Source organism: Ailuropoda melanoleuca, chromosome 15 (genome assembly GCF_002007445.2).
Source record: "Ailuropoda melanoleuca isolate Jingjing chromosome 15, ASM200744v2, whole genome shotgun sequence".
Taxonomy (NCBI): Eukaryota; Metazoa; Chordata; class Mammalia; order Carnivora; family Ursidae; genus Ailuropoda; species Ailuropoda melanoleuca.
The window spans coordinates 73357661-73379433 of NC_048232.1; the positions used below are offsets into that span (position 1 = coordinate 73357661).

The window sequence follows — 21773 nt, forward strand, 5'->3', positions numbered from 1 at the left end:
CATGCCACTCCCCTAACCCCCTCTCCTGAGGGCATCTCTCGAGCCCTTCTTCTCTTTACTGTCCCCCCACCCCCAACACACACATACCTCTTCTCACATAATGCAAGAGTATATTTTTTATAAAAATCACTGTGCAGAAATCACCACTGGTCGATTCAACATGGAGAGCTGGGTGAGTTTGCGGGAAGTTCTCTAGAGTGGTTTTAATTTGTCGAGTAGCAGTTGCCTCTCCATTCAGGGGAGCTAAAACTCTCGGGACTAAGGCGAAGATTTAAATATAAATTATTCCCATGTAGCCACAGGAAAGCAATTGAGCTGAGAAAGGATTAAAAAGACCGAACAAGCAAGATTTAGTTTTCATTAAAATGACATGGTACCTGTAAATAAGGTGAGAATCTGGTTAATAGCTTTCTATTCAAGGGGAATTGACAGGCAGCCTTGCATTCCAGAGACTCTGCATTCCAGAGACTCTGCGCGGGGTACCTTGATGAGGTCCACGTTCCTTCCTATCCCAGCATCTTCTGTGCATTTGGAGGGTTGGGTCACTTCATTTGTATTTCTCTTTTCTATTAGCTAAAACGATTAATTTTTTTTTAAAGTTCACTTAGTTGTTTCCTTCATGGGTGAGGAATAAAAGTTCATTTGTGACTCTAGCTCAGAGAAGAAGCATGACCAGCATCTGGGGCCTTCCTCTGGCCAGTCCAGGAGAAAACAGTGAGCAACAGCCTGCTTTAAAAAGATATGTGAACATCTTGGAAGAGTTCTCCAGAGTTTACAGAGGCCCGACAAAGATACTCACTATGGCACTCATGTTTATAACAGGGAATGGTTTGGATAGCCAAATAAACTGTATTATATCCAAACTATGAAATACGATGCAACAATTAGCAAGAATAAGGTAGCTCTCAGTCTAATAAATTCCTATTCTACTGTTGAAGAAGAAAACAAGTAGCTAAGAGATACTTTCAGTACAATACCTTATATCTTAAGAAACTTATGGCATACTTTCTAGGGGTGCACTTAGGATAGAGGCCTATGAACATATAGAAAATAGTCTGGGAGGACTTGTATCAAACTGAAATCAGTACTCCATCTAGAAAGGTAGAGAGGAGACCAGGAATGAATCTCTGAGCGCTTGCACCCACGGTGCGAGCCTCAGGCCTCGGGTCCTGGGGTAGGAAGCCCATGAACTCAGCTGCTCCCTGACCGGCTCTGATAGGCAGAGCCTTGGGGCCGGCCTCGTCTCTCCTCTGTCGGTCCAGGAAGCATGTATGCCTGTCTGCCGTGGACAAGACCCCTCACGAGGCCTCATGGATTCCGTGTGACCGTTTAGCAACGATGGCTGACCCTTCCATAGCGTTTGCCGTTTGCCGGGTACGGTCCTAGCGGTTTGATGTATGGAACTCATTGAATCCCCACGAACAAACCTATGATGTAAACACTATTACTAGTTCCGTTTTGTAGAGGAGGAAGTTGAGGCACAGAGAAGTTAGTTACTTTACCCATCGTCACACCGCTGAGGTTTGAACCTGGAGCCCATACTCGAGCTACTCCTCAATTCGTAGGCTGGCAATATGGTTTATCCTCTACAATGGGACTCTTTTGAGAAGGTTGGGGGTGTTGTTAATCCTCATGCAGGTCAACAGGCATAGGTAGGGTCTGTCTGGCAAACCAGGACGTGTGGTCACCCACGTTATACTGTCTCTCGCCCATGGCAGAAGGGTGCCTGCCCTCATAGTGTCTGTAGTCCATCGGGGGGAAGACGAGAAAGTGCCAGGCAGTGGGGGTTTCAGGGGTCTGTGAGAAAATGAGAACACAGGAAAGGGCCCCTGTTTGGTTTGGTCTCTGGGAATCAGAAAGGGCTTCCTGGAGGAAGAGACAGCCAAGCTGAGACTGATGGGTGGGTAGGCATTAGTCTGACAGAGCAGGTGTGTGGTGGTGAGGGCTGACGTTGGAGGGGGACCAAGGCCCGAGTCTAGAGAGGAGGTCTCTAGCTCCTGGCTTCAGCCACACCCCTGATCTGTGGGACCTCAAATAAAACCAGATGTAGCTTATTCATATGAGAGGTCTGCCAACTTTTTCTTCAAGGGCCAGGTAGTAAATATTTAAGGCTTTGTGGGCCATGGGGCAAATTTGAGGATATTATGTGGGAATATATAGGAGTATGTAACCACATAAAACTACAAAAATCATTCTTAGCTCAAGGACCATTAAAAAAAACACCCCAAACAGGCAGCTGATTAGATCTGGCCCTTAGGTTTATACTAGAGGTTACGGTCTTGCCCTGGCTTCACTGGCGTATCTGTTGATCAGAAAGCTTTGCCATGTATTAGAAGACAGTAGGGAGGCAGCTTACTATCCATGACATACACAGCTCAAAAGTCCAAAAGCCCAGCAGATTTGTGTTCATACCCATCTCTACCCCTCAGCAGCAGGGGGGGCCCCGACGAGCCACGTAACCTCCTCAAATCTCCGTTTCCGTGATCTGTGAAATATAGATAGTGCCACTTCTCAGGGCTGCTGGAAAGACCCAGTGGGAGCCCCCTTGTTAGTCTCCTTGTTAATCCATCCTCTTATTCATCACCCATCAAGCATGGATTCTATGCCAGGCACCGCACCAGGCCCTAGGAGTTCAAAGGTCTGTCTGGTGGCCAGGACACCATTCATGGGTAGTTTTTGAATGTGCTTGTGGGAGTCATTTCCACGAAAAACGTGGGCCCGCGGTCAGGAGCATCAGCCCCTGTCCCAACGCTGCTTTTGTGGAGGGACCGTGCTTGAAGTATAGCGTGCCTTCACCTGAGCCCCCAGCCAGGCATTCTCCCCGGGCTCGTGTTCACTTCAGTAAGACGAAGCATGAACGTGGCAGAAGGGGTGTGAGCTTTTCTGAGCACCGAGGATCAAAGTTCTCTAACTCTTGGAACAGAAAGGCCAGGCTGTCACTGGAACTGTTCATCTCTGGGCATCAGTCCTGGGTGAGTGGGGAGTGATTAAAGCCCATTGGGAGTCTCCATTGTCTTCTTGCATTAGAACTTTCTGCCTTCTCTGCACTTAGCCAGAGTGACTTGGAGCTCTTGGCTTTGATGTGGGAATTAGAGTCCCCTGGGCCTGAGTCAGATTCCTGCCCTGGCGCTGCAAAAATCCAGAGCTTCCAGTTGGCCGAGGGAGTTCCCACCAGACCCTTTGCTGGGTGGAAAACAAAGCAGCTGGAGAAGACTCTGGAAGTTGGTCCTTGAGTCAGCTAATGGGAAATTCCAACAGCAGGGGCCTTTGGACCTAGAGGAGCTGCCTTCAAACCCCGACATTGTCACCAGTAAGTGTGTGGCCTCCAACAAGTCACAGGACTTCTTTGAACCTCAGCTTTCCCATCTGTAGAATGGACATGGTTTTGCCTGTCCACCCAGCTAAGTGGTGAAAATTACTGACGTGTAGCGGGTGCATCTTTTGTACCAACTATGGTGTGAAGGGCCTCGTCTGGCCCTCTTCAAGATACTGTGAGATGAAGGTACAGGGCAAAGAGAGGGCCCATGTCTGTTCCAAGAACTTGAGCAATTTGATCTCCAGAATCTACATCTGTCACCATTTAGGTGGTCCTGCCCCATGAAGAGAAATGAATCTCACAAAAGCAAAAACATAGTTCTCAAAAACGTGTGTGTGTGTGTGTGTGTGTGTCCTTGTGGTTCCGCTTATTGAGCAAGCATTTCCTGAACACCTACTCTGTGCAAAGCCCCGAGACATAAAGATGACTAAGGCACAGTTCCGGGCTGCAAGAAAGGCGCTCCAGACAGATATTTTTATCTTGCTTCAAAAATAGTGATAAGAATGCTTCCTTGCTCTCAATTCCACACGTTATGTGCTTCAACTTACTATTAATTTTTTTTAAATTCTATCGCCACAGAGCTCTTTGCCAGAAATAGGGGAGGAACCCCATGATGCCAGGGCAGCCCTAGCTTGCCCCCCCATCAGAGTTCTTTCTTGTGCATGTTTGGCGTTGCCGCACGCAGACGTGACTTGGTGTATTACTGTGCAGTGATGGTCCTGTTCCTGGTCTGCTGGGAATGGGGTGGGGGTGGGGGACAGCCCCCAAGAGGAGCCAACCAGATGAAGACTGTTACTAAAGGCGTCCTTGTGTCGATAAATGATGTCAGCCGCACCCTTACTTTGGCCTGGGTGCAGGGCTGGGAAAGGGAAGCATGGAGAGTGTGTTTATTTTGCCTTTGCCCCAGCGGTCATCTGAGTGTATACGATGCAACGTTAGACCCCACGGGCACCTTCTAGGTACATTCCGTAACCATCTGCCCGCTCCTTTGCTGGGGGGCGAGGCCAGTTGGTAGGGCTGGGTAATTTCCAAGCCTTCTGTTTGGCTCCCTCCTACTCTACCATTTCCCCACCCACTCCCCCAAGTTTGGGAAATTTTTGTAAGTGTAGCAAATAATCAATACTCTTTCTCATCATCCCAAATTAACCATTTTGGCATATTTGTTTCAGCTCTTGTCTAGGTCTGCATATATGGTAGAGATAATTCATCACCGAGGGAGAGATCTCTCTGGAGTCTCCTCTTCATCCCCCTCCTATCAGTCTCCTGTTGTGAATTTCCCATAAATACCAGCCTATGTGTTTACGCTTTTACCTCCCCTCTCTATAACCACATACGACATGCGGTACAGGTCGCTGTTGTCCCAGTTCATGCAGGTGCTGTCATCCTGGGTATATTATTCTACCACATGCCTGTTCCACTCAACTTTGGATTTTTAGGTTCAGCCTTCAGTTGGTTTTAATTGTAGTATTGTTTCCTAACATAGAACTATATTCATTTTATTTATCCATCTCCTTACAGGGAGCCACATAGGCTGCTTCCAGTGTTTTGTTTTTGCAGACATTAATTCGGATGTTCTAGTGCATGCCTATCTCTGTAGGCACGAGTGCAAGGGCTTCCCTGAATTGTGTGGGTGTCAGGACACCCACCAACCCTGGGCGAGGGCTCCTGCTCCCCTGTATCCCCCCAGCCACTTGGTTTTCGCAGGTGTTTTGCACTTCTGACCAAACTGGTGATCTCCCTATAGAAAGAAAAATGTATTTTTCTTAGATGAGGCTCTTTTTTTTTTTTTTTAAGATTTTATTTATTTATTTGACAGAGAGAGACAGCCAGCGAGAGAGGGAACACAAGCAGGGGGAGTGGGAGAGGAAGAAGCAGGCTCCTAGCAGGGGAGCCCGATGTGGGGCTCGATCCCAGAACACCGGGATCACGCCCTGAGCCGAAGGCAGACGCTTAACGACTGCACCACCCAGGCACCCCTTAGATGAGGATCTTGCACCAAAGTGCCTAAGCATGCCCATGGAAAGGAATACTGTGGAAATCCCAGCCTTCGGCCTCTTCCTCCCTCAGGGCTCCTGGAGACTCTGGCTTCATCAGCCTCTTCCTTGCTGTCCTGGGGCTGTTAGCCTCCTGCACGATAGCATCACATGTCGGCCTTCGCCACATGGAGGGCGACTCCCTACCACAGTCTCAAGTCTTACCTTCCTTACTCTGGGTCATTTGAAAATATCTCCCATCTGCTGTCAGCGCTCGGTCCAGGTCTCCTTACTCCCTCTCACCTGGACAGCTGCCCCTCTGCCTCGCTGACCTCTGTGTGCCCATTCAGTCTATCATTTATCAGTCCATTCACTCATTCACCCATCGTCGACGGAAGCCCTGCTGTGTGCATCCCTATAACCACAGGTATGGCCCCTCGTCACCTGCTAGACTAAATCCTAGTGTCTCAGCCTGGCTGTCAAGCCATTTCACCATCCCTGCGCCATCTCATCTCCCCAGCGTCACCTCGGTCTTTGCCCCCAGCATCTCCTCTCCTTGCCCGTACTTCTCCATCACTCAGGGACAAGGTGCTGGCTCTCTCTGCCCGTGTCCACAGTCTCTACCTGTGAAACACTTTGTGTTCACCCAACACTCCACTCCGTTCCTATCTGAAGAGCCTTCCCAGGCTCCAGGGTAGAATTGACTTTTTCCTTTCTATGCCCCCCCCAGAGCTTTGCACCTCCTCGTCTGTCCCACTAGCTACTACGTGAACCCCTTCCCGAGCATGACCCGTCCTCATCCGCCCCTGGAGCTTCAGGGCTGAGGACTATGTCTGGCGTACACAGAAAGTGCATAATTAAAGTTTGTGATGAGTAGCTCCTCACTCCTACCGTTCCCAGTTGAGCATGGGCATCCCGACCATCCACCATCCGTCCATCCACCTAACTGTCCATTGGCTTCCAAGGAAGCTTTCTGTTCTGCAAATAGTGCCGGAGACCGGACGGAAGGTTTGTTTCATCTTAGGAGACTTAATTAGCTTTTCAAGAGTTTGACAAAGTGTGCAGATGAGTATTCTTTATTTTTAATCAGGAAATCTTACCTAAACAAACACCCTCTACTCGAAGACTCTTTTGAGTTTACTCTTTATTCTTAGAAGTCATTCAGCTGAATGTAACCCAATGCTGTCTTTAATTCAGATTTTGCTCATTAAGATCAAGTGTTCCCTAATCAATATGAACTAATAAGCAGAGTGTTCACTTGCTAAATGGCCATTATCTATTAGGTATGACAAGTGACCAGGCCACATTTCATTTTATCAGCTCAGTGGTTCCAGAATAACCTGTTATATCAGAATTGCCTGGAATGCTGGTTGAAATACAGATTCCCAGGCCTCACCTTCCATCTCCAAAATCTCCGGGTGGGACCTAGAATTCTGTAGTTTTAACGAGCTCTCCATGTGACTCTAAGACATCCTGAGACTGAGAACCACAGATCTGGATCTGTGCCGTCCAGTATGGTGGCCACGAGCACTTGACACGTTTTCAGTCCAAATTGAGATGCACTTCTCTGTAAAATACACACTGGATTTCAAAGCCTTATACCCCAGCCCCCAAAAGTAAAATATCTCACTAATATTGTTAAATATTGATGACCTGTTAAAATTACGATATTTTGGCGATACTGATTTAAGATTAATTTCACCCGTTTACTTTTTAAACGTGGCTGTGAGAACATTTTAAGTGGGAAGTGTGGCTCACACTCTCTCGGTGGGACAGGGCTGGTCTGCATGGTTGAGTCCCTGAGAACGTGGTGCTTGTCTCCTGGGGAATCTCAGGGAGTTCGTGTTCCTTACGTGTCTGGATGAGTGAATGAGGCTGATCAGTAACACGTGGCTTCCGCTTACCTACCATGGGACCTTAAGCAAGCGGTTTCACTTCCCGGGGTCTCAATAGTCTCATCTGTAAAATAAGCGGAGTAATGGGAGCACAATTATCCGCTTGAGGTTGGATCTCGTCGGTGACTCGGAGAAAGGCTCTTCTGTGCCTCTTGCACGGCCACAGAGCATCGCTCCGCAGGGACAGGAAATGATGCTGTTCCCAGCGTGCTGAGTGGTGAGGTCAGAAGCCTCCCAGGGAACCCTGGATCATTTCATCTTCTGTTTCATCCTTCCCCTGATCTCCTCTTGGTTTCGCTTAGAGCCAGAACTGATGCTGACCACCCTCGTAAGCTGTGGTGCCCGTCTTTCTCACAGCTGTCCCCACGTAAATTCTGGAATTTATTATTCATTTTATCCCGGCACCCGTAATCCATGACTCAACTTTAGAAATCCCAGATGAAACATCAGTGGGCTTTTTTCCTTTCTGTGTTTGCTCTGAAAATTACGCACTCGTGAGGCAGTATAGTGGTCAGAAGGGCAGATTCCCAAAGTTAAATCCTCTGGGTTCAAGTCCCGTCCCCACATCTTACTAGTTATGTGACTTCGGGCAAATTAACTGAGTACCTCAGTTTCCTCGTCTGTAAAATGGGGGTAACATTAGCAACAAACTCCTATATAAGGTGGAGAAGGTTATATGAGAATAATGTTTATAAAGCGATTAACATGGCTCTAGAACCTGGGACTAGATTAGTAGTATTATGAACTATGTTACTGATGGCAGTTTCCAAAGCCTTTACTGTGTACCCATGCAACACCAGGCATTATTGGGATAGCATCCAGTATCCCAAAGAAGTGTGGTCCCTCCACCCATTGCAGCACTTTTAGGGAAAATGGCATGGTGAGAAGTTTAAGGGTGTAAGCAGCCATACGATTCAGAAAGGAAAAGTCACAGGAGTTGAACAGGCAAAAAAAATAATAATAACAATAACAATTATGATAATGCTGGGGGCGCCTGGGTGGCTCAGCCAGGTAAGCATCCAACTCATGATCTCGGCTCAGGCCATGATCTCAGGGTCATGAGATTAAGCCCCATGTTGGGCTCTGCACTGAGTGCGGAGTCTGCGTAAGATTCTCTCCCTCTCTCTCTGCCTGTCCCCACCCACTTGTTCTGCTCTCTCTCTCTTTCAAGAAAAAAATTAATTAAAAAGTTAAAAAACAGTAATGCTAACCCCCCGCCACAGTCCAGTCCCACTACCCGTTCATCATGTCTATGGTCTCACTTCATCTTTGTAACCGCCCCATCTGACACAGATGGAGAAGCTGAGTCTCAGAGGGGGTGAGTCCAAGGGGGGCCAGCCCCTGAGAGGCCTCGCTGCATCCAGATCAAGTCTTTGTACTCATAAAGCCTCTACTCTTTCTACCAGCTCATAATTCTCTCTATGAAAGCGATGGGGTCAATCAACCCTTTTGATGTGTCTGAAAATCTTATAATAAGACATTCTCATACCCAACATTACGGAAGACCAGGCAAAACAAATCACTGAGGTTAAAACCAGAAGATCCCGGCTTTCTGTGAAGTGTACCCTTCAGGCACACTGTGGGCGGGCTGTTCTCAAAGTCTATAAGAGGGGCCTGGAGATGATTATAGGTGGGGTGGCGGGCTGGGCTGCTGGGGTTGTGTGGAGCTCCCTGTCCCTGCGGGAGGCAAGCAGACACTAAGGATGCGGTGTTCAGGGATGTTCAGCCTTGCTCAGAGAAGCATGGTCCTCCAGGTGAGACTTTAGGATGGGAAGTCGGGACCTGGGCCACTCTGAGGCTGGTCAGTGAGACTGGGCAGGAGGGATGGAGCCTGATGCCCACTTGGGTGCTGGAACACGGCGGAAGCACAGTGTGACCCTGGCCACAGACGGGCCTACATCCCTCCTCCCCAGTCATGGGTTCTCAATATTTTTCTAGTCCAAGATCACCTGGGTTGGAGGTCAAGGTAGACTCGGTAGGCATGCAGTCCTGGTAGCCGGGCTGGGGTGGGCAGGACTCACAGGCTCACCTGCTCCAAGCACATGGTCACGTGGCCACAGAATCACTATGGATTCTAAAAGCCCATCTTTTATTCATTCGACAAGCAGGCTGAGAAATTTTGCTCCCTTCCGTTTTCAGAGATCCTTGGAGAGAGTTTCTCCACCTTGGGTAACTCATCTAGAATGTGCTGGCATTAGGGATTTCTTTGACATGGAGGTGGTCAAGTCATAAGATGGCAAGGCGTCCCTCATGCCAGCACATTCTAGGTGCTCAGTAAATAATCATCATCAGTTACAATTAGTGAGTTCTTACTGCATGACTGACACTGTTCTAGTTCATGCTCTTTCACTGAATCCTTTCAATAATCCTGTGAGATGTACCAGTGTGGAAACTGAGGCATAGAGCAGGTGCCAGAGTCGCACAGCTAGCGGGGCTGGCCACCTGGGGCAGCCCCAAACCTATGCTTTGGACGTAAGCCTGTGGGGCGTTGGAGGACTGGGGCCAGGTGATTCCTCAGGGTGCCTCAGGAAACTTCAGGAAGGGAACAGACAGCCCTTTGTCTCAGGTGGCGGAACAACTCCCAGCCCACTCCAGCAGGTCATCTCTCCCTCCCTGCTCCCCGGGCTCCTTCCCAAATTCCACCCTGCCCCCAGCAGTGTCTTCAGCACATTGGAAACATTAATGTGTCCCCTGCTATTCGTCTTAGCTAGCGTTGGCTCCGACAGTACAGTGGAGACGTTTCTCCAAGGGCAGACAGCGGGTCAGCGAGAGTCGATAATGGATTCCAGCAAATTGGACACCATTCAGATCTAATGCAAGCCTGGCGGCCGAGCCCCCCTTGTGCATTGGCAGCTGCTGGGCGCGACCCCCCCAGGAAGGACCCTGGCTCCATCGCAGCCTGGAGGCTCAGCGGGCGTGGGTGGCCACAGCTAACCTCCTGGCCCTGCAGCCCCACACCCACACCCCTCTGGGACTAATAACCACACACGCTGGCCTCTCGGCCCTCCCAGCCTTTTCCCTGGTCGTCTGTCCTCCGGTGCTTGCTGCGTTGCGCACTGCACCCGCTGCACCAGTGCCGGCCGTGGGAGGCACGCGAGGGGATCACGGATCGAAGCAGGCACAGTTCCTGTTCCTAGTATTGCTCCGCTGACACACTGGCCCCCGGGACCCCACATGCGCCTCCCCATCAGCTTTCTGGACATCTTCATTAATACACCCGGAGTTGAGGAAAGCTGCTCATCTCCTATCTCCCACCTAGCCAGTGGCAGCCCCCTCTTTCCAGGAGCTCAGGGCAAAAATCCTCAGAGTCCTTCCTGGACACCCTGTTTTTCCATGCACGTGCTCAGTCCACACGCAGATCCTCTCTGTTCTACCTTCAAAATAGATCCGGGATTCAAGGGCTTCCCCCCAACCCCCACTGCTGCTCTCCTCCAGCCTGCCCTGCGTTATCCCAGCCTCTACCCCTCCTCCTGCCAAAGAACATTCTCACGCTGCCGCAGAGCTGTTGTGGAACCCAAGTCGGGGCCTAGGCGGTCCTGCAGCACCCTCCACGGCACAGTGAAGATCCGGGTCCTTCTAGCACATCCCGGGCTCATGGTGGGTCCTTGCACCTGCCAGGCACAACCCAGGCACGCACCTCACTCGCGTTTGTCTTCCCCAGATAGGCTCCTGGTTCGCTGACTCACTTCGTCGGGTCTCCGCCTAGAAATCACTTCTGTTGTTTTGAGGATTAATGAATTAACATGTGAAAAGCATTTAGAACTGTGCCTAGCTCCAGAACTGCTAGTTATAACTGTGGGTTTACAGTGGGTACTTGGGGCCTAATTCAGAGCAGACAGTAAGTTCGGTGAATGGGTTACGTGTCGGGGGCCTGGCCTGATGCCTGGCACCAAGCAGGAACTCAAAACGTTTGTCGAGCAGAAGATGGAGAGATGGACCGAGGGAGGCAGTCCGTTCCCTGCCTGGTGCAGGCCTCGAGAATTTGCCGTGTGAGGAAAAGAGCCAGCCCATCGTTTCTGTGTCCTCGGGGCACAAATCTCCTGCCTGCCTCCATTGCCTCACCCACCCTGGGAAGTACCCTGCCTGGGACCCTTACTTCCCGGCTTCAAGCTCGGGGATTTGGGGACGGTGAGGGATGCAGTCTGCTGACGGGAAATGAACTCCTGACCAGGCTTATGGGGTGGCTGGGGTGGGGAGAGGGAGAGGGTGACGTGGGACAGGGTGGCTTCCCCTCTCCTTGGTGCTAAGGTTCTGCGCTGACATGCCGAGTGACTGCTGGTCAGGGAAGGGGGCTGGGAACTTCTGTCTCCGCTGTCACTGGCCTTTCCTTCCTGGGCCTCTCAGCTGGGGGCTCCCCCCCCCCCAGAAGAGCTTGAAGATGAAGGCTGTCGCCCGAGACCCTTGGTCTCCTTCCAGGGCTGAAAAACTTGTTAATGTGCGCACTGTTTGGAGTAGTTCATAATTTGAAGCAGCTGCTGTCCCCAAGCAAGATCCCTCTGTTGGGGTCCCAGAACCCCAGGCTCCAGAGATCTCCCCTGGTTAATTCCACCTCAGCCGCTTGTCCCCGAGGGAATGGGAGGTTGTTGGTTCTGCCTCGCTGGGCCACCTGGGTCCCTAGGAATGCCCCCAGTGGCACTCAGAGGAGCTCAACCAGCTTCAAGCTCAGGGCACTCGGGGGGGGGGGTATTTGATGGCCTGAGTTTCTGCCTAAACATTCAGTGTGCTGAAAAAAGCATGGAAATTTCTTACGAAGAACAACACATCATGAAACTTTCCTTCCACTCGGAGGGGATGACCCAGACGTTTGGCGGAGGCATCTCTCCCGATTAACAACACACGCCCTTTGCCCTCCTTTAGGCAAAACAAAAGCGGAGTGCTCTGTGCCTATGGAGTTTGCTTCTGGAAAGATCTTGGTTTGGGTCATCTGGTTTATACAACGTTATTGTTATGTGGATGGATGCCTCGTGGCCTGGTGGGTTTGCACTCAGAGAGACCCAGGCTCATAGCCATATCCACCACCGACTCGTTGCATTCACTTGCCCTCTCTGACTCTCGGAGCCTTCACATTGTCATCTGTAAACTGGGAGTAAAAACAACCAGCCCGCGGGATTTCTGGGAGGACTAGAGACCACGGATATAAGGAGCCCAGCACATAGTAGCTGCTCTCTAAATGGAACCTGTTATTCACTGACCCATGCAGTAGCTATTTATTGAGCACCGGCTATACAAGATGCGGCATAACACAGGCAAAAATCCCCACCCTCGTGGAGTGAGCATTCTTGATGAGGAGCTAGACAATAACCAGATAAGAAGTCAGGAGGGAGGCCTGGGGTCTAAATAGTGTGGGCAGGGGAGGCTTGCAGAGAAGATGGTATTTGAACAAGAACCTGAAGGCAACAAGGTTGATGGCCCTGCAGACTCTGGAAGGTGTGCCTGGCCATGGAACAGCCTAGAAGGAGAGGCTTGCCCATCGCCCAGCTGGGCTTTCCAACACCTGGCTGTCTGAGCCCCATTGGCTGTCCTCTGCCTTCTCATTGCTGAGCTTTGTTGACCGATGGAATCACCCTTCATAAAATCAGCTGTGTCTTCAGGGAGTTTGCCTTGATAATGGAATTAATTGGACCAAATGTTATTTTGGATGTTCCAGGGAAAGAATGAATATGTGCCATTGCAGGGCCGCCAAATTCTAAAGTGGAGATTTAGAGAAAAATGTAGCTAAAAGGGGAGAGGACAGGATGGCTGGGGAGGGAGGGACAGAATCCCTGCCAGTGTGTCCCAATCAGGGTCAGTTTCTAACCGTTGATGGTAGAGACAGGACAGGAAATACAGAATAGCCTTTCTCCCCCACCTCTTGCCTTGGCCAACTCCTTCTCCTCATTGGGGTCTCAGCAGAAATGTCACCTCCTCAGAGAGGTCCTCCCTGACCAGCCCACTGAAATACTTTCCTAGACCTTGCTGCCACCTGAAATGATCTTATTTAAGTGTTTCTAGGTTCATGGTTCGTTTTCTCCTTTAGAAAGAAAGTGCCAGAAGGGCAGGAAAGTTGTTTCCAAAGAACCTAGAAAAGTAGTTGGCATGTAGCAACTGCCCATTGTTTATCTGTTAAACGGATGGATGGAATCTCTTCATGTTGAGCCTGGGAAGGGTCGCCCTAGACCAGCGTTCTTCAAACTGTAGGCCCTGCCCCATCAGCGAGGTGTGACATCAGTTCAGTGGCTCACAGCTAGTATATTTAAAAAATACTAGTGTCTGGGTCGCTCAGTTGGTTAAGTGTCTGCCTTCGGCTCAGGTCATGATCCCAGGGTCCTGGGATCGAGCCCCACATTGAGCTCCCTGCTCAGTGGGGGTCTGCTTCTTCCTCTCCCACTGCCACTCTCCCTGCTCATTCTCTCTCTCAAATAAGTAAATAAAATCTTTTTTTAAAAAAGAAAGAAATAGAAAAAAATAAAAATATCAGAGCATATTACACATGGTAAGGGCAAGTATTGTTTTAAGAAATATATATACGTGTATATACATATATTCAATGTCTGTGGAATGAAATACTTTATTTCTCACTGTGGAGTCATCAAAAAAAGTTTGAAACGCAACAGTGAATTCTAAGTTTTCTCAGGCTTGATCTTCAAAGGACATTCTTCCCTTAGAGACTGTAAACCTAGTTGCATAAAGTTTACATTCCGGGGCCCCAAAGCAGAACTTTAAGAAAAGATTCCTTTGTTTCCTATTAACTGAAAAAAAAAGTGAATAACTTTCCACTGTAGAGGGGGCGCCTGATGGCCAGAGTCTCCCGCGACATGTATGGGGTTATTTACACGCTCGTGTACAAACATACACAAACACAGATACACAGATATGCTCCCACACCTGCCAACACACATGCTCACATGGGCACAGTAATAATATGCATCTACACACACAAACACACATGGACACACTCACATTTATATGTACACAGACACACAACACAGTTTAGAACCACACATGCGTGCTGTGACGCACACACACGTCCATACAAGAACATCCTATTTCTTCCATCTTCCTCCTTCCCCCGAGAGACCCCAGCCCATTTTCAGATCTGCAGCCCACAGGGGAGCCATCAGTAACCGGTGTCAGTGGGGAGGTTGGGCCCCGTAAGTCCACAGGCTTTGCAGTTAGCCAGACTTGGGTTCGAATTTCCATGGACTGGCTGAGTGACCTCTGTCTCATGGAGCCGGATTCCTCACCTGGAACTGGGGTTGAGGAAGGTCATGCCTCCTTCACAGGGGGCGGGCAGGGGTGGGGACGAGCTGGGAGCACAGGCATGTTGGACTTGCCGGCTGCCCCAGCAGGAGCACTGGGACCCACGTGTGCCTCCCCCTAGCTGTGTGACGGCGGCAGTTCCCTGGGCCTCTTTTGCGAAATGGGGCGATCGCATCTCCAGCAGGCACGATGGCTGTGAGTGAACACTGAGGTCTGTGGGAGTGCCGGCACCGTGCCTGGCGAAGCTCGGAGGGTGCTCAGTGCCTGGCACCTGCTCTGCCCCCAAGACTGCATCTTCCACCGTGCGCCCACTCCTAGCCCACACCACCCCATGCTGTCCTCACCACTTCTGGGGCTCCATGGAAGCCAGGCTGGGCTGTCCCTGGAAAACCACTCTTGGCCACGTGGAAATGACATCTGTGATTTCTTGGTTGGATACACTTTTGTTCCTGTGTTATGAGGATGGGCTTCCCCATCTCTAGAAGGCTCTGGTATAAGGATCCCGTGTTCCCTGCAGTGGGGCAGAGGCCCTTGGAAAACACGAATGCACTTGAGCTGAGAAGACTGTGTCATCTTTGCCTTCGAAGTTTCGTGGTATCTGGCTTTAAGGGAGGAGATGAGTAGGAGTGAGAATGCAGGAAAGAGAAAGGTCACCGAGGTGTGGGGAGTGGGGGCTCGTGGTCCTGGATCCAAGGGCCAGGCCCGTCCAAACACGACCCCCCCGGGGATGGGGAGGAACAAAGCATCCCAGACACATTTTCTACTTTACACTTCGCCTCTAGAACAATGCAAAGCAGCAGATGTCAGTGACAAACTAAAAAACAAGGGAACCCATAAAACTTAACCAGCAAGCAGGAGAGTTTGTCTGCCATCTGGTGCTGCCTCTGCCCCCCCACCCCAGCAGGCGCGAACATGTTGGGAGCCCCCTGAGCTGCTCTGCCCGGGGACTCACCCCCACACCCCCGGGCGCTCCAGGGCCTTCCCTCTCCCTTCTCGGCTGCCCTCCATCGTCAGCCAGCAAATAAATGTTTACTGAAGCTCGGAGATGTGCCAGGCGCGTGCCAGGCGCCTTTGGGGACAGGAAAGTGAAGGAGGCAGAAGTTTTGCTCTGGTGGAAGGACAGACATGATCCAAATAACGACACCCCCAGTGCCAGGCGTGCCATGAGGCGGGCGGGCGGGGAGGCGTGCTTCACTGCCAGCTCGAGCCCAGCTGGGGAGCTGCGTGAATTCACTCACGTGAAGCGGTGAACTGGGGACATATTTAATCCCCATCATTTCCCTTTGAGGAAGGGACTGCTTGCTCCGGCCTGCCTGAGAGCCCATGCCTAGAAAGTGGCAGAGCCGGGATGTCCAGTCAGCACTGATGGTTCTTTCATTTAGAAGCCAGTCACAGAGGGCACCTGGGGGGCTCAGTTGGTTAAGCGTCTGTCTTCGGCTCAGGTCACAATCCCAGGGTCCTGGGATCGAGCCCCGCATCGGGCTCCCTACCCAGCGGGGAGTCTGCTTCTCCCTCTGCCCCTCCCCCCACTCTCGCTCGCTCGCTCTCTCACTGTCAAATAAATAAATAAAATCTTAAAAAAAAAAAAAAAAGAACCCAGTCCAAGAGAGCCACATATTGTATGATTGCACTTCTGTGAAAGGTCCAGAACAGGCAAACCTATAGAGACAGAAAGCAGATTAATGATTTCTTAGGACTGAGGGGACCGGATTAGGGGTTGAGAGCTAAGGAGGGGGATCGTAGGTACAGGGTTTCTTTTGAGGTCATGGAAATGTTCTAAAATTTTTTGTGAGGTGTGGTGTCCAACTTGGTGAATATACTGGAAACCATTAAGTACTACGCTTCAACTGGGTGAATTGCGTGGCATGTGAATTACATCCCGAGAGAGCTGTCCCACGGTCTTTCATTTCAAGTCGAGCCCTCTTCCCTCTCTGTCAGCTGGCCTGTCCCTGCAGCTGGGGAGCAGCTGGGTCCGCATCTGTGCTTGCTCACGCTCTCACTGTCTGCCTCCAGCTCTGCTGTGAGGAGGGCGGGAGGGGGCGGAAGAGATGCAAGAAAATTCTGGCATGGCTGACACAGTCTTGAGTTGGTGTGGGCTCCCTCTAGACCAGGCAGATGCTTCGAGCAGGTTCTTACTTTCACAGTACTTTTGCAGGTTGTTTGGAGACTTCTCAGTCCCTGGGGATCCTCGCCTTTGCTTTCTTTCAAAAGGTTCTATATCGGCTTGTGGCTTGTGCCCCGTGTCTCTCAGCTCCTTCTGCAACCCGGAGACGGGGGAATGAGTCCCTGTTACCCCTACAGGCAGGCAGTCCCTCGTGCGCAGGCCCAAGGATGACCTGTGGCAGCCCCCGCCCCCCCCAAATGAGGCCCCGCCTGGTCCTGGAAGGAAGGCATGGATGTGGCTTCCCCGTGACAGGGTCTGAGAGGGGGGCTGCTCTCCAGCTCAGAGAGCCCTTACTCGTGGACTAAGTGGCTGCTAAGTCGCACGTTCGAGCTTCCGACGGTGGGTAAAGGTGTCGCCTCAGATGGTAGGGGCGCATATATTAAACTTGTCGGTGATTTCAAAGCCCATCTCTCAATTGTAGACGAAAGGAGAAACCTCCCAGCCTTCTCCCTTGGGTGCACATGGGATCTGTGGTCCTTCAACAGCTCTCTCCAGGAAACCTTCCTGGAATCTCTCCATCTCCTCAGACCCCACCCTTGGTGTTGATGTGGGCAGGGTTGACCGAGACTGTGGGGCAGGGTCTGGAGCTGGGGGGCTCACTTCTTCGTGCCTCCTCCGCCCGTCGTCTAACACCTGCTTTGCATGGAGACAGCTCATGTTGCACGTAGCTCGGTGCCTCCATGAAAACTTCCATGCTAAAATCCTGCCACAATGATGAAGTATGGCGGGGGGTTCCTATCCCCCATCTTCCCTCGAGCGGCTGTGTCGTGTTCAGGAAAACAGGATTCATGCCAAGATGGGCTTGTCCACTGAATATGTGGCCTGATATCGCAAGAATGCTTTTTAAAGATCTCTCTTTTAAAACGGTACCTGCAGTACCCAGATGGATTTGATTTTTGCTTGGGTTTATGGAGGGGCTTACTTTTGTAGGAGGTCCCCATGTTTGCCTGCCCCACCGGGACATCATTTGACCAGGTTATAAATCCAAATAAATAACAAGTGCTTTTTTAAAAATAGGGGGGAAAAAAAAGTTGATGCCGCAGAGTTCACTGGCGTTTTGATCTGTTTGCTGGCACGTTTGTCCTGGAGCCTCTGGTGGGGATGTCACAAGAAGATGGACAAAAATAGCACTAGAAATTATCCCCCCTTTCCTTCCTCTGTGAATAAAGAGCTAGGCTTGCTTTTTACAAATGCCCTTAATGTTGGTTTTCTAATTAATCTTGGGAAGGACCCAAGGACGACGTCAGCCAATTTATAATTGAATCCAAACGGGGGGTTGGGGGGGGCGGGAGGGGAGAGTGGGAAGTGAGGGCTCATTCTCTCCTCGGCCATGTGCAGTGGCATTTCTTCTAAGCACTGCTGCAAGGGTGAATGGAAAGAGACCTTCGGAGGGCAAAGTCGAGTTGGCAGCCAGACTCTTTGAAGATGAAGGACGCTTTGGGAAACTTTAAAAAAAAATAAAACAGCTTTGAAAGGAAATAACGAAAACACAGGGCCTCGATGTGTCTTACGTGGCTTGGTTCTAAGTTCACTTCAGGCTTGGTGTCTTAAACGGTTGCCCTGTCTCGCTCCCAGCAAGGAAGAATGAGAAGCTGGCATAGACAAAAGTCTTCCTGGAAGCACCTCGTGCTGTCTCTGACCCCCAAGAATTCCCTTTATGGGAGGGGCGGGCCGGTAGGCGCCGGGTACAGGTAGGAAAGGAACATTCTCAGGAACAGCTGAGAGTGGGTGTTGGTTGGCGGGGCAGGGTCAGGACTGAGTTGTGAGAGTGGAAAAGTCATACTGGGAGCTACCGTGTACCCAGCGTTCAGCCTGGTGAAGGCATTGTGTGAGCCGTTTACGCAGATTATGTCCTTTGATTTCTCTGAGGTGGGGACCATATGATTGTCGTTGTACACCAATCCGTGGGCAAGTTCTGGTCCCTCTGGGGACCTTGGAGTCCTCATCTGTAAAATGGAGCCAGGAGCGGCTGCACTGTCAGTCACTGTCAAGATTATAAAAGACCCCATGACATCATCACATGCTAAGTTGGCTGTCATTAGATGCCAGACACCAAGCAAAGCGCTCCATGTCTTCTCACTCCGTCCTCCCTGACCCCAGCAGGTGGGAACTGTTATGATTCCTTATTTATAGGTGTGGACACCCCAGCCCCTCGGCTGCCCCTCCCCACTCTCACCCGGGCTCTTGCGCACCCCCTCCAACAGGAAACCTAGCCAGCTCCCTGCCCCCCGCCCCAGGGAATAGCGCTGGGGATGAATGGGTCTGGGATGGCGGCTGCTTCTGGAATTAATGAGTTCATGTGTGGCGTGCCTGTCTCTTGCTGAGTGAACATCACCCTATGAATTCTCGATGAGCTTATCCAACATACAGCAATATTGGGTCAGCGCTTAAATGGACAGCCTTGTGCTCACCGAGAATGAACAGTCAATAAAGGCCTGTTGACCGGCAGCCGGCTCAGCCCCGCTCAGGCTCAGGCCTGGGGGTCCTGCCAAGCCCAGAGAAAGGTGCGGTCCCCAGCCCCCAGCTCCAGTGGCTCTAGTGGTACTTGGGGTTCTCTGCACCCCCAGAAAGTCCGAGGGCTTCCCTGACGTGAGCATACCTCCTGCAGCTTGTTCTCCAAGTTTTCAGTAACTTGTGCCTTTTTTTCTCAAGAGCCTCCCTTGTCTCATTTAATTTAGACGGGGGTAGTAATGAGGGCTGTGTCTCCTCCACTCTCATCCGCAGGACTGAAATTTTTCATTAAGGAGATCCTGGGAGACCAGCTACATTTACTGTTCCAGGTGTCTCCTCGGCCTGTTGTTTGCAGTCTGCAGGCAGCCGCTGAACCGAGGCCCTGGGTGGCAGGCAGGAGACACCTTCATTTCTCCTCCTAAATAGCAGTGATTGCCTACCTTTGTGGGGGAGGTTATTAAAAACAGCCCACAGTCCTGAAAGGACTAGGGGACAGGGTATGTTGTGACATTATTCATTTTCTAAAATTAATTCTTCATCAGTAACACCCAGCGAGGCAGCCTGATGCAGAGAAAGAGCCTGAGCCAGGCAGGGAGCCACCGGGCCACACAGGGCTGGCTGACAGTCGTGCTTGGCCTCAGTCTCCTCATCTCAGCAATGGGGACTAAAAAGGAATCCTGCCCTCACACGGCAGCTATGCAGCTGAAATGAGAGAATGTGTGTGAACTGTAGAGAGGCAGGAGAGCAGACCAGAAGTGAGCAGGATTCTAGAGTCCAAAGTCTGGGGTTCAAATCCCAGGTCTGCCACTGATGGGCTGTATGGCCTTGGGCTAATCACTAAGCCTCTCTGTGCCACAGATCCCTCATCAGAGGGTGCTCAGTAAAGACTGGCTCTGAACGGTAGCGATGCTGCTGAATGCAACCAGCACAGGGCATGAATGAATCCGTGAATGCTTCCTGATTCTGATTCTGGACTATTCTACTTTATTAAGTCTGGTTTTACTGGCACCTGTTGCCCGCTCTAGTGAATGGCCACTGCATGGATGCCTGGAGCCATGCATTTCAGAAAGAGCTATCCAGAAGGAGGTACTAGCTTTGAGAACTTTACCCTCCAGGGGCACCTGGCGGGATCAGTTGGCAGAGCATGTGACTCTTGATCTCGGGGTTGTAAGTTCGAGCCCCACATTGGGTATGGAGATTACTTAAAAATAAAATCTTTAGGGGCGCCTGGGTAGCGCAGTCGTTAAGCGTCTGCCTTCGGCTCAGGGCGTGATCCCGGCGTTCCGGGATCGAGTCCCACATCGGGCTCCTCCGCTGGGAGCCTGCTTCTTCCTCTCCCACTCCCCTGCTGTGTTCCCTCTCTTGCTGGCTGTCTCTCTGTCACATAAATAAATAAAATCTTTAAAAAATAAAATAAAATAAAAATAAAATCTTTAAAAAAGAAAAAAAATAACTTTACCCTCCAAAAATGTCTGGAGCAGTTAAACCGGGAGTTTCTGCATTAGTTTTCCCATCTTCCTGAATGATTGAAAGTCCCTGGGGTGGGCACGATGGTGGCCCCCAGATGTCCATGTCCTAATCCCCGGAATCTGGGGATATGTTTTGTTATCTGGCGAAGGAGGAAGGAATTAAGGCAGCAAATAGCATTAAAGTTGCTAATCATCTGACTTTAAGGTAGCTTATCCTGGATTGTCTCGGTGGGCCCAGTGTAATCACGAAGGTTCTTTAAGCGGGGAAGAGGGAAGAGTCTCTGAAGAGGGCAAGACACGATGAGCCAGGAAGTCAGGTGGCTCCTAGAAGCTCAAGTCCCCTTGATTTTAGCCAAGGGGGGACCCCCATCAGACTCCTGACCTCCAGGATTGTAAAATATAAATTTGTGTTGCTTTAAGCCGCGAAACGTGTGGTAATTTGTTATGGCGGCTGTAGGAAACTGGTCCAGTCCCAGATGTGTCTTTCCAAGCTAACTTCTGGGCCCTGAACCCCTAAAGGGCTCAGGGGCATCCAGAGACCGCGGTCCCCCGCCCGCATCATGTCTGCTCACCCTTCCAGCAAACGCTTTCTGAGGACTTGTCGTATGTCAGGGCCAGCCCCAGGTGCTGGGGACGCAGCAGTGAAAGGACAGGTGGGCCCCTCTGCCCTCGGGGGGCTCAGAGGCAAGAGTGTGTGCTGATCTTTACCAGATACGTATGAGGGTGATAACAGAAACCTTTATGGGGCTTACCGTGTGCGTGGCCCTGTGCCAGCCCTTTACATAGTCAACTCATTGACCCTCATAAGAGCTCGTGAAGGAGGTGGTGGGGCACCCGTTATCATTCCCATTTTACAGATGAGGGAACTAAGGCACAGAGTGTTTGGGCGACTCGCCCAAAGTCTCACACCTGAGCAGTGGTGGACCAGATCTGGGACGCAGGCAGGCTTCTAGACACTGTTCTATGCCGCATCCACAATGACAGGCAATGGGGAATGTCCAGAGAAGACGCAGGTGTGACTGTGGCCCCCAAGGTGTCCCTCTGGCCTAGAGGATGGCAAGTCCCCCTTTAAAGCAGGTGTCCGACGCTGACTGCGGGGGCTGGTTTTGAGAGTGTGTGTGTGAAAGCAAATGCTAAATATGGTCACAGAGCCCTCATCCCCTGAGGTTGCGGGTACAGAATGGGTGTGGCTGTGACCGTGGGCTCCTCTGCTGGCCTCAGTGGGGGCTGGACTGCAGGCCTGCCCCCAGGACTGGGACTTGGCTA

At 51.0% G+C, this 21773-nt stretch overlaps 1 protein-coding gene across 3 annotated transcripts in view; it reads left to right on the forward strand.

The window, feature by feature from the left end:
- Positions 1–21773, forward strand: part of CHST11 (carbohydrate sulfotransferase 11) — a 278390-nt gene that overhangs the window by 216827 nt on the left and 39790 nt on the right. The window lies entirely within an intron of this gene.